The 8,592-nt window shown below is 42.1% G+C and overlaps 1 pseudogene; it reads right to left on the bottom strand.

Moving 5' to 3' along the window:
• Positions 1–1,340: 1,340 nt before the first annotated feature.
• The window catches only part of LOC138927302 (large subunit ribosomal RNA), a 7,492-nt pseudogene continuing 240 nt past the window's right edge, over positions 1,341–8,592 (bottom strand).

The following is an 8,592-nucleotide window of genomic DNA, read 5'->3' as shown; positions in this document are numbered from 1 at the left end:
ACTTATAACAATATAAATGAAAAATATTATTTTCATTTTTCACGTCACTAATAAGATGACGAGGCATTTGGCTACCTAAACGAAAGTAATTCATCTTCCGCCGTTATAAGGTTTAAGACTTATAACAATATAAATGAAAAATATTATATGCTTTATAACGTCACTAATAAGATGACGAGGCATTTGGCTACCTATGCGAAAGTAATTCAACTCCCGCCGTCTTAAAGTTTAAGACTTATAACAATATAAATGAAAAATATTATTTTCATTTTTCACGTCACTATTAAGATGACGAGGCATTTGGCTACCTAAACGAAAGTAATTCATCTTCCGCCGTTATAAGGTTTAAGACTTATAACAATATAAATGAAAAATATTATTTTCATTTTTCACGTCACTAATAAGATGACGAGGCATTTGGCTACCTATGCGAAAGTAATTCAACTCCCGCCGTCTTAAAGTTTAAGACTTATAACAATATAAATGAAAAATATTATTTTCATTTTTCACGTCACTAATAAGATGACGAGGCATTTGGCTACCTATGCGAAAGTAATTCAACTCCCGCCGTCTTAAGGTTTAAGACTTATAACAATATATGTTTAATATTTTTAATATCCGTGAGGTTTTAAATAGGGACAGAAGGAATCTCTTGAATTGAATCATGCGCGTCACTAATAAGATGACGAGGCATTTGGCTACCTATGCGAAAGTAATTCAACTCCCGCCGTCTTAAGGTTTAAGACTTATAACAATATATGTTTAATATTTTTAATATCCGTGAGGTTTTAAATAGGGACAGAAGGAATCTCTTGAATTGAATCATGCGCGTCACTAATAAGATGACGAGGCATTTGGCTACCTATGCGAAAGTAATTCAACTCCCGCCGTCTTAAAGTTTAAGACTTATAACAATATAAATGAAAAATATTATTTTCATTTTTCACGTCACTAATAAGATGACGAGGCATTTGGCTACCTAAAAGAAAGTAATTCATCTTCCGCCGTTATAAGGTTTAAGACTTATAACAATATAAATGAAAAATATTATTTTCATTTTTCACGTCACTAATAAGATGACGAGGCATTTGGCTACCTAAACGAAAGTAATTCAACTCCCGCCGTCTTAAGGTTTAAGACTTATAACAATATAAATGAAAAATATTATTTTCATTTTTCACGTCACTAATAAGATGACGAAACAGTTAGTAGGCCACAATTAGTAGGGAAACGTGGACAACCCGTGATAAATCCTTATATGCTTTCTTAGATATAGCATATAAAGATTTTTTATACTAAATATACATATTTACACATGCATATTTACATTTTTTTATATTTCGAATCATCAAGCAAAGGATAAGCTTCAGTGGATCGCAGTATGGCAGCTGCTCAACCACTTACAACACCTTGCCCGTTACAAAAGTCGTTTACAATTGATTCTAGGCTTTGTCATTGTATTAAATAATGTTTTCATATGTAACTAGCATGGCATCAGGTGATCAAAGATCCTCCCAATTTACTATGTTACAAATTACATTGGCATCACATCCATTGTCGTTTAAAATATAAATAATAAACTTTAAATGGTTTAGAAGCCATACAATGCAAATTGCCCCTTATTTATCATTGCAGTCCAGCACGGATACGACCTTAGGAGGCGTTCAGGCATACTCCATCGGACGTAGCGTCATACCACTGTTCGCTCGAACAAGTATTGTGCCATTGGTCCGTACCTGCGGTTCCTCTCGTACTACGCAGGAATGCTGTCGCAACAACGTTTTGTCATTAGTAGGGTAAAACTAACCTGTCTCACGACGGTCTAAACCCAGCTCACGTTCCCTTGCATGGGTGAACAATCCAACGCTTGGTGAATTTTGCTTCACAATGATAGGAAGAGCCGACATCGAAGGATCAAAAAGCGACGTCGCTATGAACGCTTGGCCGCCACAAGCCAGTTATCCCTATGGTAACTTTTCTGACACCTCTTGTTAAAAACTCTTTAAACCAAAAGGATCGATAGGCCGAGCTTTTGCTGTCCCTGTGTGTACTGAACACCGAGATCAAGTCAGCATTTGCCCTTTTGCTCTATGTGTGGTTTCTGTCCGCACTGAGCTGGCCTTGGGACACCTCCGTTATTATTTGAGAGATGTACCGCCCCAGTCAAACTCCCTACCTGGCAATGTCCTTGAATTGGATCATACCTGAGTAATTGGAGTTATACCAAATTTTCAAATCGATAATACATGAATGCATCTCTCATTAAAGAATTTGTTTGCGATTATATAACAAACTCGTGATACTTTGATCAAGAAGCTTGCATCAAAACCCAATACCATAAGATATAATAAATATATCCGTATAATGGCTAGGAAATGATACACGTTCCATTTAATCAAGTAAGTAAGGAAACAATAAGAGTAGTGGTATTTCATTGTCGATACCAAACCGAAGTCTAATATCTCCCACTTATTCTACACCTCTTATGTCTCCTTACACTGCCAGATTAGAGTCAAGCTCAAAAGGGTCTTCTTTCCCCGCTAATTATTCCAAGCCCGTTCCCTTGGCTGTGGTTTCGCTAGATAGTGGATAGGGACAGAAGGAATCTCGTTAATCCATTCATGAGCGTCACTAATTAGATGACGAGGCATTTGGCTATTTTTTTTTTTTTTTTTTGTTCGGAAAGGATCGTAAAAATCTTCAAAAGATACACACTAAGGTTATGATGTTATTTAGCCAATAAGAGTGTGGAGGCAGTGTTCCTGTTGTGGGTTCATACGACCGAGAAGATGCCTGAGTACTCCAAACCGCCTCGTTTTTAAGCGAATTGTATGCCGTTTTTAGATGTTATGCTACGGCAGCAAGCTTTTAATATGAACGTGATGCATGACTAAGTCCAATCACGCGTGTATCCCGACAGATACATGAATTGTCGCCAACTCCAGAGACCACCACTGATTACCCGGACACTAATGATATGACTATCACTAGTGCTGAGGAGGTCTGAAGCAATCAGCCGTTTTACCGACTGACCGCTCCGCTCCATATTCCGCTCCAGTTCACAGTGGCGGAATGGAACTCAACAACATGTTGCGAGCCGAAAAGTCTCCGCAAATTTGTCCGTATGTCCGGTGTCTCGTACTTCTCGACTTTGCGCTGATGCGCTTGGTCGAGAGAATGTCCGTCGGTCACTACCTGCGCGTCAATCACATAAATGTGATTTTGTCGGATAGCTACCAGTCGGGTTTATTCAATCCGGTCTCGCCCTGCAGACTTGGTTCAACATGAACGACGCAGCCTTTCCTCTCAAGTCCCCGCTTGATTAGATTTACTACGCCGTCGTGCCGAGCTATCCTCCTCCATGAGTACGATAGCATTGCTGCAAGATGTGGTTTGTTGTTTCGGGAGCATCACATCCTGCACGGCACCGTCTTCCAATTCGTGCCTTCCCCTCGTGGTACGAGACCTTGAGGGTAGGGCATTTATCCGCAGTTTGATTCCTTCTGTATATTCCCTTCCTGTTAGCAAACGCGTGGTTGGACAACCATCCGTGTTGCGGAGCAAAACGCTCTGCTTCACGGAGCCCGCCACCATCAACAGACATGTGCAACCTATTTGCCAAGTACGAATCTACCTGTAGACGGGTTAACAACTCTTGACTTCCAGCCTGAAGCCTATCCCGGCCCTCCGCATTTCGTCTTCCACGAAAGAGCTGGCTACCTCGGATTGCTCGAGGTGAGGCCATTTTATACTGCTCAATCGCTTCAAACGAAGCATCTGTGCTATCCATCTCAAGGGTGGTAACCCGAGACCCCCACTTCTGTGGGGGGCATGGAAAAAGAAGTTGGTACGTCTACCGGAAGCCTCAACCACTTCCGTGCGGTATATCGAACCAATGTGTCAAATTTCTTCAGAACGCCTATCGTCACACTCCCAAGGGTCAGCTTGTGATAGAGTTGTGGGATAAGGACAGTCCGAAGGGCAAATAACTAATGCTGTGGCTTCAGTGGGCCCCGAGTCAATCTCAACAGCTTCGGTTGCAACTCCTCAGCTGGATTGTACCGGACCCGCCCATCCGCAGTGAATTTAATCCCTAAATACTTCCACTCGTCAGTGCGCTTCAGTGAAGGAACCTCGCGCTCCCCATCAAAAAGCTCCGCCGTTCCACGACAGTACACTGTTGCTTGGCTTGCCCTTTATGCTGACAGTGAAACACTTGTCAGTGTTAAGGGTGAGGCCCACAGAGGAGAGAAAGCCAACTGTGGTGTCCAACAATTTCTGAAGGCCCATCGGAGTTTCCGCAAAAAGGACTATATCATCTGCGAACGCAGCCGCATTTGTCATAGCGTTTCCGACTTTGGCACCAATCTCACTGGGTAAGGACCTAAGTAACCGGTCAATGACCAGATTAAATAGTATGGGAGACAAAGGGTCACCCTGCTTGACGCCTCTTGCAGAATGAACTCCCTTGAAACCCACCCGTTCCCAGTTAGCATTGTGCCGCCGCCCTCGTACGAATTCCGTATGTAGTTGATTAGTCCTTGTGGGGCACCATACGAAGCCAATGTGTTGTAGACCGCTTTGTGAGCTACCGCATCAAAGGCTTTACTAACATCGAGGGTCCCGATGTAGCACGATTTAAATCGCTTATGATGTTCCCTTAGAACTAAATCAACAATCGTCGTATTGTCAGCACACCCATCGGTCGGTAGGAACCCTCGCTGACGCGAATCCCAGTTGACTGCACTAATCAACCGGGCTGCCAAAATGGCATTTAGTTGCCTAACCAAAACCGAGGGGACTGAAATAGGACGATAGTCTTGCGGACGACTTGCCGTCGCCATCTTCGGGATGAAGATGGTTCTGGCCAGACGGATGGAGTACGGAAGTCTCCCACACCAGAGAATTAAGTTCATTATGCGTAGCATAATGCCATCGGGGATACTCCTGGCAGTTCTTGGAGTAATCCCGTCCGGGCCTGGAGAACCTGATAATTTGACCTTATGGGCCCTAAGATCGCGCTGGTTCACAGCGGACCATACTCTCTCCAACGAATGTTCCATGTGGAACGAGGCGTGTTCGATGGAGCTTGAGCTAGGCGTGGTCATTATCTGTTTCCAATATGGCTCCATAATTTCCTGGGGTGGCTGCACCGACTCGTCAGCGCCCTCCAGCAGGGACTTTATGCATCTTCCCGGATGTTTATCCCAGTTACGCTGAACCCTAGCGTACTGCTGCCTTCTACGCTGTCTCATATTTCGAGGCTCCGTTCGGGGCCTCGTCAGAATGTGCGGTTCATTCCGTGGCGGAAAAATTTCCATGAGATAGCAAGATAAACTTTGGAGAGTGGTTTCCTGTCCCGAGACCTGCGCATTATCTACGATAGTTTGCAGGACCTCGGCTCTCCACCGGGAATCGCATACTACTGGGGCATAGCCCTGTAGTACCCTGAGGATTTCGCTGTTCGTCTGTTCGTGTGGTCTGATTGGTCCCGAAGATGATGTTGATACTCGTCGGTTTTGCTCGCTATTACTAGGGCGGCGCTGTGAGGTATTCGACTCTAATGCTTCTGGGGTGGGAACAGATTGCCCTCTTATCTGTTCCAGTTTTGCCTTATATTCACCCCTCTTCCGATATGAAGAAATTGCATCGGAACTGCGGTGTGTAAAAATTTCCGCTAGCTTTTTATTTAGATGTCGAATACCACTTGCTGCAAGCTCGACCTCCTTTCTCGCCATCATCAACGTTTCTTCCTCTGACCACCTCGCTTTTTTATCAACACGAAGACGTTGTGTATCAAGTTCGTCTTTGTGTCGATGTGACATGTGGACGCCCAAACCCCTCTTGGAGTTGAACGACATTCCACATATCGTGCAGGGCACCCGACCTGAAAGGTTAACCGCTGCACCTCGTTCATACTGGTTGCTAGCATCCAGACTAGTAGCCGTGGACTCTCCTCTTCCTATTATATCATCAATTATCCGAGGCTCGTTGTTAGTTTCTGCACCAATATGTTTTTAAGGGGTCCAAGGGGCTGGTAACCCCAGGGACCCCTCCGCCGCTCAAATCAGCTACCAGCAAAAGCTAGTACCCAGAGAATACCACGAGGAGGTTTTGAGTCGACTTGACTTGATCGTATGATTTACGAGTTACGGAATTGCACCCACTCTACGCGATCAAATCCAATTCTCCTTGGCTACCTTAAGAGAGTCATAGTTACTCCCGCCGTTGACCCGCGCTTACTTGAATTTCTTCACTTTGACATTCAGAGCACTGGGCAGAAATCACATTGTGTCAACACCCGCTAGGGCCATCACAATGCTTTGTTTTAATTAGACAGTCGGATTCCCCAAGTCCGTGCCAGTTCTGAATTGATTGTTAATTGATAATCGTTATAATTAATAAGAACTAATTGGTTTGACCCAACTAGTATTCTTAAAAATTTTAGCAAGAAAGTTCCACAATTGGATACGTAACTAAACTATCCGGGGAACAAGTTACAACCATAAATGATTATAACTCTATTTACCCAGAACGAGCACATAAACCATATTATTGTTTCCCAATCAAGCCCGACTATCTCAATCTTCAGAGCCAATCCTTATCCCGAAGTTACGGATCTAATTTGCCGACTTCCCTTACCTACATTATTCTATCGACTAGAGACTCTTCACCTTGGAGACCAGCTGCGGATATTGGTACGGCCTGTTGAGAAGTTTGCGTATCCCCACCATAAATTTTCAAGGTCCGAGGAGAAAATATCGACACAACAGTATATGTCATGCTCTTCTAGCCCATCTACCATATCTCTCTGCGAAAGACTTCCATGGTAGTACGACTATAAAACAGAAAAGAAAACTCTTCCGATATCTCTCGACGGCTTCTTTATGGTCGTTCCTGTTGCCAGGATGAGCACGAGGCCCATATTTAATAACAAACGGATACTCAACAGGTTACGGAATTGGAACCGTATTCCCTTTCGTTCAAAATTATTCAAGTATATAATTTTCACAATAATTGTAATATTTATTTTTACTTGAAAATTTTCGGCTTTCGCCTTGAACTTAGGACCGACTAACTCGTGATCAACCACTGTTCACACGAAACCCTTCTCCACTTCAGTCCTCCAAGGTCTCATTCGATTATTTGCTACTACCACCAAGATCTGTACCAATAGCAGCTCCATGCAGGCTTACGCCAAACACTTCTACGCATACCATTGTACCTTCCTACTCACTAAAGTTTCAAAATTTATATTACAAGTAATATAAATCATCTACTTTAGCGGTAATGTATAGGTATACAACTTAAGCGCCATCCATTTTAAGGGCTAGTTGCTTCGGCAGGTGAGTTGTTACACACTCCTTAGCGGATTTCGACTTCCATGATCACCGTCCTGCTGTTTTAAGCAACCAACGCCTTTCATGGTTTCTGCATGAGTTGTTAATTTGGGCACCGTAACATTACGTTTGGTTCATCCCACAGCGCCAGTTCTGCTTACCAAAAGTGGCCCACTGGGCACATTATATCATAACCTTAAACTTCATATCAAGAAAGTTAAGGTTCTTACCCATTTAAAGTTTGAGAATAGGTTAAGATCGTTTCGACCCTAAGGCCTCTAATCATTCGCTTTACCAGATAAGATTATTTTATATAACATTAAAATGCACCAGCTATCCTGAGGGAAACTTCGGAAGGAACCAGCTACTAGATGGTTCGATTGGTCTTTCGCCCCTATACTCAATTCTGACAATCGATTTGCACGTCAGAACTGTTTCGGTCTTCCATCAGGGTTTCCCCTGACTTCAACCTGATCAAGTATAGTTCACCATCTTTCGGGTCACAGCATATCTGCTCAAGGTACGTTCCAGTTAGAGGCATAAATAATATAAATATTATTATACATAACTATATAGAACGCCCCGGGATTGTGTTAATTAACTATAAAATAGTTAAAAAACTAATCCCATTAATAGTCAAGTTAATTACGCTATTAGGTTTATATCCCAATAACTTGCACATATGTTAGACTCCTTGGTCCGTGTTTCAAGACGGGTCCCGAAGGTATCCTGAATCTTTCGCATTGTTAATCATACAAGTGCATATAATAAACACAAAAATCAATGATAATTATGCCATTATATAATTCCGAAAAATTAACGCACTGTATTCTTATTAATCTATCAACACTTTATCAAATTAATGACATTTATCCTATGTTAAAATGCAAGCATAATAATTTGAATAAACTATAAGTCATATTTTATGATAAATTATATATGTTAATAGATTACAATGTCCTTATATGGAAAAAATGCACACTATTTCTATAATATTATTTAAATATTATAACTTTAATGATGAATTTTCCATAATGGATATTCAGGTTCATCGGGCTTAACCTCTAAGCAGTTTCACGTACTATTTAACTCTCTATTCAGAGTTCTTTTCAACTTTCCCTCACGGTACTTGTTTACTATCGGTCTCATGGTTATATTTAGTTTTAGATGGAGTTTACCACCCACTTAGTGCTGCACTATCAAGCAACACGACTCTTTGGAAACATCATCTAGTAATCATTAACGTTATACG

The sequence above is a fragment of the Drosophila bipectinata genome, unplaced genomic scaffold, assembly GCF_030179905.1.
Source record: "Drosophila bipectinata strain 14024-0381.07 unplaced genomic scaffold, DbipHiC1v2 scaffold_217, whole genome shotgun sequence".
Lineage (NCBI taxonomy): Eukaryota > Metazoa > Arthropoda > Insecta > Diptera > Drosophilidae > Drosophila > Drosophila bipectinata.
This window is presented reverse-complemented; position numbering and strand designations above follow the sequence as displayed.